Source organism: Anabrus simplex, chromosome 1, assembly GCF_040414725.1.
Source record: "Anabrus simplex isolate iqAnaSimp1 chromosome 1, ASM4041472v1, whole genome shotgun sequence".
Taxonomy (NCBI): Eukaryota; Metazoa; Arthropoda; class Insecta; order Orthoptera; family Tettigoniidae; genus Anabrus; species Anabrus simplex.
In genome coordinates, this window is record NC_090265.1 from 1,295,533,773 (window position 1) to 1,295,549,131 (window position 15,359).

Consider the following 15,359-nt stretch of genomic DNA (forward strand, 5'->3'; position numbering starts at 1 on the left):
CGTCGAGGTACAGAGTCAATAAGAGTGCGGATGGTGTCCTGAGGGATGGTTCTCCATTCTCTGTGAACCATTTGCCACAGTTGGTCGTCCGTACGAGGCTGGGGCAGAGTTTGCAAACGGCGTCCAATGAGATCACACACGTGTTCGATTGGTGAGAGATCCGGAGAGTACGCTGGCCACGGAAGCATCTGTACACCTCGTAGAGCCTGTTGGGAGATGCGAGCAGTGTGTGGGCGGGCATTATCCTGCTGAAACAGAGCATTGGGCAGCCCCTGAAGGTACGGGAGTGCCACCGGCCGCAGCACATGCTGCACGTAGCGGTGGGCATTTAACGTGCCTTGAATACGCACTAGAGGTGACGTGGAATCATACGCAATAGCGCCCCAAACCATGATGCCGCGTTGTCTAGCGGTAGGGCGCTCCACAGTTACTGCCGGATTTGACCTTTCTCCACGCCGACGCCACACTCGTCTGCGGTGACTATCACTGACAGAACAGAAGCGTGACTCATCGGAGAACACGATGTTCCGCCATTCCCTTATCCAAGTCGCTCTAGCCCGGCACCATGCCAGGCGTGCACGTCTATGCTGTGGAGTCAATGGTAGTCTTCTGAGCGGACGCCGGGAGTGCAGGCCTCCTTCAACCAATCGACGGGAAATTGTTCTGGTCGATATTGGAACAGCCAGGGTGTCTTGCACATGCTGAAGAATGGCGGTTGACGTGGCGTGCGGGGCTGCCACCGCTTGGCGGCGGATGCGCCGATCCTCGCGTGCTGACGTCACTCGGGCTGCGCCTGGACCCCTCGCACGTGCCACATGTCCCTGCGCCAACCATCTTCGCCACAGGCGCTGCACCGTGGACACATCCCTATGGGTATCGGCTGCGATTTGACGAAGCGACCAACCTGCCCTTCTCAGCCCGATCACCATACCCCTCGTAAAGTCGTCTGTCTGCTGGAAATGCCTCCGTTGACGGCGGCCTGGCATTCTTAGCTATACACGTGTCCTGTGGCACACGACAACACGTTCTACAATGACTGTCGGCTGAGAAATCACGGTACGAAGTGGGCCATTCGCCAACGCCGTGTCCCATTTATCGTTCGCTACGTGCGCAGCACAGCGGCGCATTTCACATCATGAGCATACCTCAGTGACGTCAGTCTAACCTGCAATTGGCATAAAGTTCTGACCACTCCTTCTTGGTGTTGCATTTGCTCTGTCAGTCAGTGTATATGCAAACACAATATTACATTTTCTTATCACGAGGGTAGCGAAAGAAAGACCGCGCATTCTTCTCTACTTCATAGTTACTGCAGCCAAACACAGCACATACCTTTCCCCTCATGTTGAGAGGAGATATCAAGGAATGACACACGCTACTATTTAGTTATGTCAACTCACTGAAAACGCATAAATAACACCAAAAACTTCACACACAAATACACGTGCTCTTATGACAGAATCAGTAGACTAGTTTTCAGGTCTACCCGCTAGAGAGAGCTCTAATAGCTGTCCCTCGATATCTCGCTGAGTGTTGCGTATTGTCTCTACTGTATTTGGTCCAGGGCTAGCACCGACGAATGGGAGTGCTATGTCTGTGAATTCTCATTATCTTTGTCCATGACTAGCGCGGGCAGTTCAAACAGCAAAACAGCATGATCCCTGGACCAATAAATATATTACTTTTCTTGTTGAAAGGAAAATAGCATGATTCCTGGACCAATAAGTATAGTTTCATTTAATGAATGAGTTAGGACACAAAACGAATGAGCAACATGAAGAAAACGACACCTAATTCATTCAAACAACTTCAGTGAGCAAAGACATCACACACGAAAGTGTTAGACAAACAAAACACATACGGAAGAGTTGCAACGTAGCAGAAAAAATAGTTGTAAGGTACTAAAGTATGTATCCATATTATTCTCTACAACTAAAATATTTAATTTACCGCAGATTTTACACTTTATTTGAGTAAAAGCAATTATTGTCTTCCATTTGGGACAAATATTAGTGACATTTCCTAGATACCTTTGGTCTACATAACCCAGCAGCTTCAGATTGCACTCAACTGGTTAGGTAGTGGTACACAGTATCATTGTGTTTCTGCAAGACCGACTCCAATCCTCAGACCGTAATATCAAAAAACATGGCGGCCGAAGTAGCCGGATTGCTGGTATTGGCTAACACGAAAATATCACGTACATATTATATAAACGGCGCCAATTTAACACGATAAAGGTAACATCATAGGGAAAATCACTTTTACACGTATGAAAACGCTTCGCCAACAAGTACGCACGACATATAATCAACTAGAATCACGTATGTTCTACTATGAAAGAGATCAACAAGGTGATTATTTAGAAATTTCAATTAGTCAACTAACGTTTTCTCTTAGATTTCACTTCGCTAGATAGAAGAAAATACATGGTAAAACTGTTAAAATGATATTTAACATCATTTTGAATGTTTCAAAATAAATTAAGGTGCGAAATTCCTCGATGTATTCGCTCTCGTGAGAACTGTGAAACATAATTTGTTACCTTAGTTTTGAAGTGGTGGACAACGTCTTAAATTCAGCATCCAATGAATGGGAAGTACACCTGAAATAATAATTTTATTGGCTTTACGTCCCACTAACTACATATTTTTACGGTTTTCGGAGACGTCGAAGTGCCGAAATTCAGTCCTGCAGTAGTTCTTTCACGTGCCAGTAAATCTACCGACACAAGGCTGACGTATTTGAGCACCTTCAAGTACCACCGGACTGAGCCAGGATCGAATCTGCCAACTTGTGGTCAGAAGGCCAGTGCCTTAACTGTCTGAGTCACTCAGCCCAAGTACACCCGAAATGATTGTTAACCCAATGAACGGCCCTGGTAATGTTAGCAGCATAATGTTGACATACGGCATAGCAGCACTTCACACAATGGTAGTAACCTTAGTAATGAAATGTTTAGACACTAAATTTATAATATGTTTTTACCCATTAAAGAACATGAGTGCAAACACTCTATTGACTAAACATTGATATTTAACCACATGGACGAGATTCAGTTTAGCGTTGTCTGCTTGATAACAGATAACCACAGCATGAATCTGAAGGTGTTGGTAGTGTAAAACCCTACGTTACAAACCCAGCTAATCCCTCAAGTCACTATTTCTTCTGTCCGACTCTTTAGGTGAATGGTCAGCGTACTGACCTTCGGTTCAGAGGGTCCCAGGTTTGATTCCCGGCCGGGTCGGGGATTTTAACCTTCATTTGTTAATTCCAGTGGCCCGGGGCCTGGGTGTTTGTGCTGTCCCCAAATCCTTGCAACGCACACACCACACATAACACTATCCTCCACCACAATAACACGCAGTTACCTACACATGGCAGATGCCTCCCACCCTCATCGGAGGGTCCGCTTTACAAGGGCTGCACTCGCCTAGAAATAGCCACACAAAATTAATTAAACTATTTCTTCTATGTAACAGTATACAGATTGCTCCATCTGTCACACTTATAAGTTTTGTTATACTCCAAGATCCAGCCAAACATTTCCGCAGGCAAAGCACAGATTATTGTAAAATACACATGCATCTAAATCACTCGACATTTTGAAGCACATAGACACTGGCGGAATAACACAATATCAGTTATATTCTATCTAAATTAATATTTTTCGAGGAACACGAATAGTTTGAAAGTAGAGAAATGGCTTCCCTAACCTCAGACTTGTTCTCAAAAGGATGTATGCTCGCTACAGTTTTCTCATGGACTTCAAAATAATCTCCTAATCCATTTCTCTCTTAATGTTCTATTCCGTAGGAAACTTAAGAATAGTTGTATGAGAGGCATTGCCATAGTTAGACTAAAACCTGGTCCACCTAGTGCACTCATGTTCTTTTGATCAAAACAAGCACATTCTCACATTACTGTGTATAATTACAGATCCTATGGATGCACTGACCCATTTATCGCGTGGTCACCAAACCACGCTTTCAACTGCAGAATTTACTAAATTTACTAACATTTATCGTCAACTTTCATAAAATTACACTGACTACATACGATAATAACAAACCAAAACAAACCCACTTTCCCAACAATTCCGGCTACTCGATTTGCCATCTTTGAACGATCGAGAGTAGAATTGAGGTCTGAGGATTGGAGTCGGTTTTGGTTTCTGATATACATGGTATTTCAAACGCGATAGTCTGCAGAGTTATGCCAGCGCCAGATGGTACCCTTCTTCATGATGTCGCATGTTGGCTGGCTGACTATGGTAAAGTACTGCATTTGTCATAGTCACTGAAGTTGGCGGTATTCCTTTAGTTTGTGGAGTACTTGATGGAACGCTAAAGATTTATGCACCAAGTGCGTATGAACCAGCATTTGCAAATCGATATGGGAAACATTCTGTGAATGAAATGCTCATGTGTGGACCAAATTTAGAAATTCTGCAGTTGAAAGCGTGGTTTGGTGACCACGCGGCTCTTTCCTGAGTCCTGGTATTGCTTCCACTTACTTGTGCTAGGCTCTTCACTTTCATCTATCCTATCCGACCTCCCTTGTTCAACTCTTGTTATTTTCCGGCCCCGACGGTATTAGGTTGCGAGGCTGACGAAGTCTTTCATTTTCACGCCTTTCGTGGCCCTTGTCTTCCGTTGGCCGATAACTTATTTTTCGAAGTATGTGATCCCTTCCATTTTTCTCTCTGATTAGCATTATATAGAGGAGGGTTGCCTAGTTGTACTTCCTCTTAAAACAATAATCATCACCACCACCACCACCGTTTAGAATTCTATTATGTTTGTGGGAATTGGCCTGGTAGTGTCAACGATGCTCAAAGGCTAATTAACTTGAACAATAACATGACTAATGGTTGGAGACCTTTCCATGGTGCAGTTCTCCTCGGAGACTCAGACTATCATTTTATGTTTCGCTTATACCACCAGTAAACCGAGATTATGCTAGTCCATCACAGCAAAGATTTTTAAGAGCGCACAAAAAAACAAAAGAACAAGAAGAGTTATTTATTTATTTATTTATTTATTTATTTATTTATTTATTTATTTATTTATTTATTTATTTATTTATTTATTTATTTATTTATTTATTTATTTATTTATTTATTTATTTATTTATTTATTTATTTATTTGACTTGTGGCGTGGCTCAGGCTATGAAGCCTGCTGTTATGCCAAACCATCTCATATGTACTACATTGTATAAACTACAGAGTATTAGGATTTCTAGTTAAATATAATGAATTATAGAGTGAGTTATAGAGTTATGAGTTATAGAGTGTGCAATAGGCTGCAACCCAAAATCTGTCCGCAAAGAACATTTCTTCTCTCGCATTACTTTCATTTCTTTTACCATACCGATTCTCCTATCTACCCAAAGTCAGAACAACGAAAATAACAAGTGAGCCTATTGAACACATGAATTAATAGCCAGTTGTAGTCAAGCACTAGCCTACTGCTGGGAACAAACACAAACCAGAACATATGCAACAAACAGATTCTAACCTCCAATTGGATCAGCTGACTAATTAACGAATATTATGAGTGAAGATATTTTATTAGTCATGTTACATCTTTATGAAACAGAATTTGGTTAACCAATAAATATTTTTATGAGTTCTAATATTATTAGTTTTATGAAACAGGGCGATTCAGAACACTGTTCTTTCGGAACAGGGTGTTGCTAGACCAGTCCCGCCGAGTGTAGGCGATACGGAACACTGTTCTTTTGGAACAGGATGTTCCGGCGTTCTGTTCATTTAAAGACCAGTTCCGAGTCCGGAACATTTCCAAAAATAACTGTTGTTATTTTTTGCCCATCCCAACTTTACAGAATACAAAAATTAATCTCGAATTTATATGGCATCCTGTTAAATTGGAAACAAATCCACGCTGGTTCGTATTCAGTTGTAATTGAGTTTTCAAATCGAGATATGATCGTTAAATCATCCTTCTAATTATGGAATAGATTGTTATAGGAAGCCAGGAAGATAAGTTATTAACATATTCTTTTCCCTGGCAAATTAGAACGATTCGACCTGGTCTAAACTTATCTGGTACACGGTGAGAAAACAGCATAATGTTAATAATTAAAGCTATACTAGCGTAGATTTGGAGTTCCCTGACCGTTCTTAACTGTACATAACCTGGACCGGCAGAAGTGTCCAAAGACATATATTTAATTTTTTTCTTTTTTTAACGTTGTTTGAGAAAAATTTAGAAATATTCTGCTTTATGTCGCTAGCTACACAGTCTTATGTGACATTTTCATTAGCGGTGCCAAATATATTCTGAAAACTGGCCTCTATTTCACTCAATGCAATTGGACACCTTTTTGGGTTATCTGCGTCCTTTTAATAAACAATTGCTCTGTTATAATTATAGTGAGCAACTTCATACTCACATCTACCTTGGTTTCTTTACCTTCAAACGTTGGAAGATCTTGGAGGGTTAGGTGAGCTCTTATGATTTATAGCTGTTTACGTTGTTTCCTTATTCGGTAGTAACGATTGGCAGGGTGTTGCAGACTGGTAATACATTTAGAGTTGGCTTCACACGGAAACTTAAGAGAACCAGAAATATTGCTAATAAAATCACCAGAATCGAATTAAGGGAGCTGATAATGGATTTTTCATCTTGAAAGGGAGTGTGTAAGAACAGTAGGAAGGTAAGACATGAATGAGACAAACATATTAGAAATGAATGTTGTGATAGTTTAGAATGTAAACACAGAGTTGCAAGGAAAGCTTCATTAAATCATTCGATGAATTAATGACCTGAACACCACCACCAGCAGCAGCAGCAATAACAACAACGGCAACAACTTTATTCTTAAACTAGCAAGATACCCGTGCTTCGCTACGGTATTATACTGAAATTTATAATTGAATGCTTATTGTTTTATATATAATCCGCCAAAATTCGCGATCTGACTCGTTTTCTAATAGATTACGGCAAGTTTCCTACCATTTTTCAATCTTTCTTTCCAGCAATCGATTTCGTACTTCCCGGGCTAGGTCCAGGTATTCCACCCGGTCAGTTGGGTCCCTAAATCTTTGCCATCTTTTCCTATAAGAATTTTTAATATGGATCAAATCCTTGAGAAGATCCGGCGTGGTTTTCTAATAGATTACGGCAAGTTTCCTACCATTTTTCAATCTTTCTTTCCAGCAATCGATTTCGTACTTCCCGGGCTAGGTCCAGGTATTCCACCCGGTCAGTTGGGTCCCTAAATCTTTGCCATCTTTTCCTATAAGAATTTTTAATATGGATCAAATCCTTGAAGATCCGGCGTGGTGTCCCCTTGGGTGCCTTGGCGGTACTGAACCCGCGGCTGGACTGCATTCTTAGCCACTACCCGTCCAGGACCCGTTTCCAGCGCGGTCCGCACATTTGACGACGGTTCAGAACATTATTATTATTATTATTATTATTATTATTATTATTATTATTATTATTATTATTATTATTATTATTATTATTATTATAGATGTTCTGGACCCCATAGCAAGATGCAAGACCGCTACTTGGCGGTAAATTACATCTGCTGCCACTGTCATTGTTAACAATGTGACCAGCACCATTGTTGCGCGTAGCCAAGTGTGCGGGATTTCTGGTGATACGAATGACATATTCCGTGCATTGTTGACCTTATTATAGAGGTGAACAATTGGACGGTCAATCTCATTCCTATCGTTTATTTCAAAGGTGTTTAAATTTTTATTTATATGCCAGGAGAATGTACTGTAATCTAAGAACGTTCTCCGAAGAAAAAGATGGCTCTTGAAAACGAACCCAAGAAAGTTAAAAAATGATCGGTTTATGATCAGAATAAGTACATCGGAAATCTACAGCCTGTTTCCAGTCATTCGACAGGGTCAGGAATGAATAAAGCCCCCATCTGGCAGCGGCAATAGGAATTCTGCCGGCTGCCGAAGCCTGTAGCACTCCTCTGGGGCAATGGATAATGAACGACAAATGAAATGATATTGGACAGTGTTGCTGGAATGAATTATGACAGGGAAAACCCGCCTCCGTTTTGTCCAGCACGAATGTCTCATGGAGTGACCGGGATTTGAACCACATAACCCAGCTGTGAGAGGCAGGCGCGCTGCCACCTGAGCAACGGAGGCTCCTTATAAGTACATTATGAACAGTAAAATCAACTATTCTCACCTCCTTTTACACCCCACCGCCGTTAAGTTTTTACCCCTCCCCCTCCACAAAAAATAACAGAAAGGCATGTTTCTTTATGTTTAAAGGAGATTCCAAACACCATTGTTCACGTCTATTACCTTCAGTTTTGAGATATAAATATCCCCATAAAAAATAATTCACTTTTTCACTTCCTTTAACATCCCCCCCCCAATTGAATTTTCCGGCAAAAACCTTGTTTCTTTAATAGTAAAGGATCTTCTAAATACCAATTATCACGACTCTAACTTCCTCAGTTTTTGATTTGTGTGAACTCATGAAAGGAATTTAACTCCTTTTCAATCCCGCCCCCCAAGATGATTCCCCCCCCCCCAAAACGCGTTTTTCTTTGTTTCTAAAGGAGATCCAAATACCAATTTTCACGTCTGTAACAACTTTAGTTTTTATTAGACGTAATATTCTCATACAATTAAGTCAATTAATTATTCAATTCTTTCACCTCCCCCCCCCCCCTTTCATTGGATTTTTCGAGAATACGTGTTTCTTTACTTTAAAGCAGAATTAAAATATCAAATTTCACGTCTGTAACTACTTCATTTTTGAGATATCAGTAGCTTAATTAAAATAATTCAACACCATTTTCAGTCACTTTACCCCCCCCCCCCAGCCAAGTGGTATTTCCGAAAACTAAAAATACACGTTTCTTGACTTTTAATAGAGATAAAAAGTACCATTTTTCACTTCTGTAACATGTTAAGTTTTTCAGATATACTGTAGAAATTCTCATTTTAAAATTTCACCCTGTTTTTAGTGCCCCTTAAATGGAGTTTCCAAAACAAATCACCTATGTTTCTTTACATTTACAGGAGATTCCAAATAGCACTTTTTACGTCTGTAACATTTTACGTTTCTCAAGTATTCTGTAGATATAGTCTTTCAAAACATTCACCCCAATCTGTCACTCCTGTTTAACCGCCAGTAATTGAATTTTCCAAAAACAAAAAATACATGCTACTTTATTTTTAAAGGAGATCCCATGTACAAATGTTCAGTTCTGTAATATCTTCAGTTTCTGAGATATATGTATCCTCATTAATGGCATTCAACCCATTATTCACCCTTTTACACCCCTCCTATTGGGATTTTCCGAAAACAAAAAGTACATTTCTTTATTTTTAAAGGAGGTTTTAAATACCAATTTTTACATCTGCAAACTTTTCAAGTTTTAAGATGTAGATACACTCATTTTAAAAATTCACCCCACTTTCCACCCCCCCATATTTGGACTTTCCAAAAACGAAAAAATACCTGTTTCTTTATTTTTAAAGTAGATCCCAAATACCAATTTTCAGGTCTATAATATCTTCAGGTTCTGAAATAAAAGTAGCCCCATTAAAGGCATTCAACCCATTTTTCACCCTTTTCCACCCTTATTACAGTATAAGGATTTTCCGAAAAAAAGTACGTGTATCTTTATTTCTGAGGGAGATTCTAAATACCAATTTTTACATCTATAATCTTTAAAAGTTTTGAGATATAGATACACTCATTTCAAAAATTCACCCCCCTTTTCACCCTCCCATTAATTGGATTTTCCAAAAATAAAAAATACGTGTTTCTTTATTTTTAAAAGACATCAAAAGTACAAAATTTCAGGTCTGTAATATGTTCATTTTCTGAGATAGAAGTACCGGTATCCTGATTAAAGGCATTCAACCCCTTTATCTCCCTTTTTCACCCCTCCTATTGGGATTTTCTGAAAACAAAAAATACGTGTTTCCTTATTTTTAAAGGCGATTCTAAATACTAATTTTTACATCTGTAAACTATTAAAGTTTTGAGATATAGATACAATCATTTTAAAATTTCACCCCCCCCTTTTCACCCCCTTAGCGATGGAATATCCAAAAATCCTCTCTTAGCGAGCACCTATATGTTAATATGAATGTATCCCCAAAATTTCATTTCATTATGTCCAGTAGTTTTGGCTCGGCGATGATGAATCAGTCAGTCAGTCAGTCAGTCAGTCAGTCAGGACAAGTTATTTTATATATATAGATTATTATCTCAGGTAAAAATGATCTGCCAAACACGTCGCTTTTGTGAATAACCTCTTTGGTGTATGAACTCAACCTTATTGATCACATTACACTGGTTTGATTGTACTGAGTAAAGCGATTATCTAGCGGATTACTTTGATCAGCGGCATCCACCATACAAAGTCGAGCTTCTGCCATCGTATTTGCGTGAGTCTGTGATAAGATTTTTATAACAAACTATAGATTCCTTGTCTCCTTCCAGTAATATATTAACGAACACCAACAGTGAGGAGGGAATCACGTTTTAGTTATAGACGTAAACCACTTATTTCTTGCCGCACTTTGTACTCCTTCCTCTGCGGACGAAATTTAATATTTACTTGAGTCAAATGACAGCCATTTTTTATTCTACTTATGCACTCTGTAATTTGTTCCATCAAAGTGATACCGAAGTAGCCTTCTTCCGCAGTGGCGCGTGTCAAACTTATACTGTCCTATTGCCGCATGGAAGAGTTGTTCGAGGAAGTGGAAAGTGGCTGTCTTACACTTAACCACTTTCAACAACATTATTTTAAAATGTAAAGATAAAAGTAAGATATAATAATTCTACAAAATTGAATACTAAGGACAGATACACTGAGACTAGGTTACAAATCATTTAAGACAATAATAGTGATGATACTGATAATAGCACATATAGGCCTAATAATAATAATAATAATAATAATAATAATAATAATAATAATAACTGAAGAGTATAGTAGATAAAAGAAAACCCATTCACACAAAGTTCGATAACTCAAACAACTCGGTTATGTGTCCAGGAAAAACCTTCGGCAGGCAGATGTGAATGTATGCGAGGAAGTAAATTGCCGAATATCCATTGGGAGTGTATTCGAGAGTCTCGATGCAGTAACTAGAAAAGAATGACTGTAGGGATTCGTAAGATTTAGTGGAATTTCAAGGAGGGAACCAGAACGGGTACTAATTTCATGGAATGAGGAAAGAAAACAAAAATTAGAAGATAGGTAAGTAGGAGTGTTCGTCGAAAACAGTAGGTAAACAAGTGTCATTAGATGAAAATTCCTTCGTTAGTTTATACGTAGATCCCAAATGTTTTGAAATATAAGGTAACATGAGCGTTATGTCGCAGTTGGAAGGCATATCTTATGCATGAGTTTTTGTGTTCGTTGAAGTCGCCCAGCTTGTTCGGCATTTAGATTGACTAGTACCGTAACGCAGCAGTCTAAAATTGGGAACAGGAGTGCTTGGATTAATTTTAATTTAAGGATTTGAAGAAAAGCATCTTGTGACGTTTCAGGGGATGTAGAGCAGCATGGACCTTTCTAAATACATTAAAGGTAAGGTAAGGGTGTATTCTGCCCAAAGGCAGGTCCAAACCTCCGCAGAGGTGTGCCTGAGCCGGAGTTTACGTGCGGTAGGGTGGCCAGTTCCTTTCCGCTCCTCCATTCCCTTACACCCCCGCCCCTCAACAGCGCGTGGCAACCTATCCAAATCTTGACCACGCCCAACGTTGCTTAACTTCGGAGATCTCACACGATCCGGTGTTTCAATACGGCTACGGCCGTTGGCTCTAAATACATTCGTTAAGTGTTAATTCCAGGTCATATTCTCCTTGATGGAGATTGCAAGATTAGTTACATTTTAAGTCCGCCTCTGTGGTGTAGTGGTTAGTGTGATTAGATGTCACCCCCGGAGGCCCAGGTTCGATTCCCGGCTCTGCCACGAAATTTGAAAAGTGGTACGAGGACTGGAACGGGGTCCACTCAGCCTCGGGAGGTCAACTGAGTAGAGGTGGATTCGATTCCCACCTCAGCCATTATGGAAGTGGTTTTCCGTGGTTTCCTACTTCTCCTCCAGGCAAACGCCGGGATGGTACCTAACTTAAGGCCACGGCCGCTTCCTTCCCACTTCCGTGTCTATCCCTTCCAATCTTCCCATCCCCAGCAAGGCCCCTGTATAGCATAGCAGCTGAGGCCGCTTGGGCGAGGTACTGGTCATCCTCTCCAGTTGTATCCCTGACCCAGAGTCTGAAGCTCCTGGACACTGCCCTTGAGGCGGTAGAGGTGGTCCCTCGCTGAGTCAGAGGGAAAAGACAACCCTGGAAGGTAAGTAGATTAAGAAAGAGAAATAAAGTTACATTTTAAGGTACAGTAAAGCAATGTAATTGGTGATGATTAGAGGAGGATGGATATTGCTTCTTATTCTTCTTATTAATCAGCTTACCCTCCAAGGTTAGTTTTTACCTCGGACTTAGCGAGGGATCCCACCTCTACCGCCTCAAGGGCAGTGTCCTGGAGCGTGAGACCTTGGGTCGGGGGATACAACTGGGGAGAATGACCAGTACCTTGTCCAGGCGGCCTCACCTGCTATGCTGAACAGGGGCCTTGGTGGGGGATGGGAAGATTGGAAAGGATAGGCAAGGAAGAGGGAAGGAAGCGGCCGTGGCCTTAAGTTAGGTACCATCCCGGCATTTTCCTGGAGAAGTGGGAAACCACGGAAAACCACTTCCAGGATGGCTGAGGTGGGAATCGAACCCACCTCTACTCAGTTGACCTCCCGAGGTTGAGTGGACCCCGTTCCAGCCCTCGTACTACTTTTCAAATTTCGTGGCGGAGCCGGGAATAGAACCCGGACCTTCGGGGATGGCAGCTAATCACACTAACCAGTACACCACAGAGGCGGACATATTGCTTATTACGAATATACTTTAGAGTTGCCTATGATTATACTTTGTGTTTTATGAGGATAGAGAATTAAGCGGTTGTTTTTAGATTAGGTGTAGTACCGTATCCTGTCTTAATTTCGGCCTAGCCCAGGGTAGAAGTGCGTGGTGCGTTAGGATATGGGTAATAAATAACTAACTACTAAGATATACCAAAGAATATGGACAGATAATACATACATATAAATCTAGTGAATGAGACCGCAGGTAATCGGGTAAAATGGATTTATTAAACTAAAAACATGCATTAATACTAATAAAAAAATAGAGAACGAAACGAATAATCGACCCTTGGTTAATCAAAGGAAAGTGACATACACTTATACATAAACTAACATTATTAACAAAACATTTACAAATAAAAACGGGTAACGAACCCGAAAAATTAGAAAGACATTGTTTACATGGAATATGTCTGAATTACGTTTTATTTCGTTACCTTGCCTGGCTCGTTAAGTCCCTGGTTCTTTGCCTGAAGGCTCGATATCTAACCGTTCATGAGATGGGATAGTAATGTCCGATACACTAGTAATTGACCTAATATATATACATTCCGATCACTCGGACACAAATATATTATAAAACACTTTTTCAGGATTGCGTCTAAATTACCCATCCAAAATAAACACATATTCTAATCATATGGGTCCGTACCCATGAGCACGGATAAGGTCAAAATTAGCCATCGGGCTACCCGTAAATCAACAAAAGACAACACAGAAGTACATATACTGGGCACAACAATACACAGCACAACATATATATATTAACCACACCTGCCGAATAAAACACAAACAGAATATACACACTGAAGTTGATAGAGGTATCAGGTCTAGAACCCCACATATTCGGGCACGGAACATTGCATCTCTCACACATAGACACAGCACATCAGCATAATTTGACACGACAGGGAAGATCAGTTGGTTAGCAACGTAACATCAAAATAACTGGGCTTTGTGGTCAGGCATTTCACGCAGGTAACGAGATCATTCGTATATAACCTTCACTTTTCTCTCTGCCCTCAGCCTACAGCTGAGTCAAGGAGCCTTTCTACCTGGGTAAGAACAATATCACGTCGGGGCCTGGCCGACATTCTCAGTGCTTCAGAATGACACGCAGTTCTCACCGTCAAAATATAACTCACAGCCTTACATATTCCCATATAAAACAGCTGGCTTACCGACTCATATAAATCATAACTCCAAATATAACACCGTGGCTTCCATCTCATATCTCTTGGTATTTCAGCCCCGCAAATACCTATCGACAGTTCTCTAGCCTCACATATAAATGATCCTCGGTTTGACGACCGCTACATTGACGAATTTGCCTGCCACCATATTTAAAGACCCTATTCTACTTTCGACGTTGTAAGAGCTCCCGTTGCGTCTCCCAACAGCTGAAATACATGCATCTTGCAAATAAAACATCCTAACATATGCTGTCTCTACTCTAATTCTCCTTAATATTACGACGCTGATGGCGAACGGCCCATTAGATTTTATGAAGAATCCGCCCGAACAACTATCTAAACTGAACACACACTGGAATAAAATACTAATAACTATAACACACAACTATATCTAACCTATTTTATCCCTTATTCCCATCTAATTATATCATTTAGCTCGGGGACTTGACATGAATACAGCCCTGAACTAAAATAAGCAACACAAATGCCACTCTGGCTTACATTTAAAGATTAATTCACTTGTTTTAGTGTGCACTCACTAGTGCATCTAGATATCACTTCACATGCTTATAGAACAAAAAGACTTGGCAGCAACTTCTCCACCAGCGACGAATCACATAACCGCTATGTCATGCGTGCTTATCCCATGACGACGGTACACAGCACAGGGATGAAGGACCTCTTTTCGACTCCGGCATACTTCATGGTTGCTGTCTCCTTGATGGCGGTCGTATCTGGAACTGTTGAGTTTCGTTAGAAACATCTACTTCACCGCTTAGCGTGTTCGAATACACGATTACAACCTTAGTATTGGCTACTATTTGACTATAGCCTCCGCGCAGATATAAGTTCAATCCTTGCGGCACTAAATTATGGGAACGGGCCCGGTTTCAATCAGTCCTTGACAGCGGTTATATTTTAATCGACCCGCACACGTTAATAACACAGTTCGAGTACGCGTTTAATAATACTCATAATTTTATATCGACACTATACTGAAATTCAACTCAAGAGCTTAGGAAAAGTATCCTTCCGCACGTGAGCACGTCCCTTGTTCCCCCTTCCCGTCTCCGTTCACCATCTCCGCCACAACCAGCTTATAATTAACGCCGTGCGTCTATCTGACAAGTACTTCATTCTGAAATAGTGAATCATCAAACGAGATCACATCCTTTCACATAGCTGTACTTTGATTATATACCATACCTA

At 40.6% G+C, this 15,359-nt stretch overlaps 1 protein-coding gene across 2 annotated transcripts in view; it reads left to right on the plus strand.

Annotated features, from left to right (window-relative positions):
* Positions 1 to 15,359, plus strand: part of LOC136858277 (vesicular glutamate transporter 3) — a 591,282-nt gene that overhangs the window by 410,002 nt on the left and 165,921 nt on the right. The window lies entirely within an intron of this gene.